We start from the raw sequence: 1,374 nt of genomic DNA on the forward strand, positions 1-1,374 counted from the left end.
GATTTATATAGTCTAGTCTATTAATTAGACGAAACAAAATAAAATATGTTCAATTCAACCTTTAAACTACATTCCAGTAAAAATCAGTCATATAGCATATGTCAAGCATTTACAGAATCATTTACATGAATGTTAAAGAGAGCCAAATTAAGGGGTGGAAACGCACGAAAATAAAAATATAGCTATACAAAAATAACAGGCTAATAAAAATAATATTAGTAATAGTAATAATAATGATAATGATAATAATATAAGGACAAATACGAAAAAAAGACTATTAGTTAATAGAAGGAATGTAGGCCTATTTTACTGTGTGACGATAAATTATTTCCAAATGAAACTACGTGAATGATTCACTCTTCAATTATTTGTCTATTAATTAGACTAAACAAAATACAATATATGTTAAATTTAACCTTTAAACTGCATTCCAGTAAAAACCCCAGTCATAGAACCTTTACAGTATCATTTACATTCAGAATGTTATGTAACGAGATCAAAATGAAGGAAAAAATAACGAATATAAACGAATAATACAAATATTACGGAAAAAAAAGAAGGTCAGTCAATGGACAAGATTGTGGGATGCATGAAATGTTTCTTGCAGGGCTATTTAATTTGAAGTAGGCCTACATGTAATACATGTAAACACTTGTGAAAGCTGTCTACATTGCGCACAGACAGCATCAACATATACAGCATCGCCTATATAATTATTTAATATTGTATTAATTTCTATAACAATTAATATAATAATTTCTTAACTCAAAATAAAATATCTCAAATAATTCTGGGTTACTAATGTCACGCAGGTTTGTTTATTCATTAAACTCGTGGCCACGAGAAATGCATGTTGAGCAAAAATACATTTCACGAAAATAATATAAAGATTACAAAACAAAGAAAACAAATGGAATGAGGGATAAGCTTTAAAGTTCACGTAAAAGCCAAATATTAAGCAGCATCCTTCATGTTTTCTTTATTCAGCAAATACTTTACAGTTTTGAATTATGTTCAGCTTCTGTTTTTATGACCATAAATGACAGAGGTTTTTTTTGTTTTTTGTTTGTTTTTTTAGAAAAACGTCCGAACACCGGTCTCAAAAGTAGAAGCGAAAGTCTTGTTTCCACCAGCGCGGCATTTTTTTTATTCACCGTAATTGATGGATGTCTAAAACAAAAATAAGGAGAATCCTAAAACATATAAATATACATTTCTTAAAATAATAACATCTGAACTTCGTACACGGCAACGACTTTACAACAGTACACATTATTTTATTTTATAGTAGCTTGTACACCAATGGATTTCAGATGTCGGGATATTTCAGACCGCATCTCCACAGCATAATCACTCTAATATTAAACATACGGG

Source organism: Garra rufa, chromosome 8 (assembly GCF_049309525.1).
Source record: "Garra rufa chromosome 8, GarRuf1.0, whole genome shotgun sequence".
Lineage (NCBI taxonomy): Eukaryota > Metazoa > Chordata > Actinopteri > Cypriniformes > Cyprinidae > Garra > Garra rufa.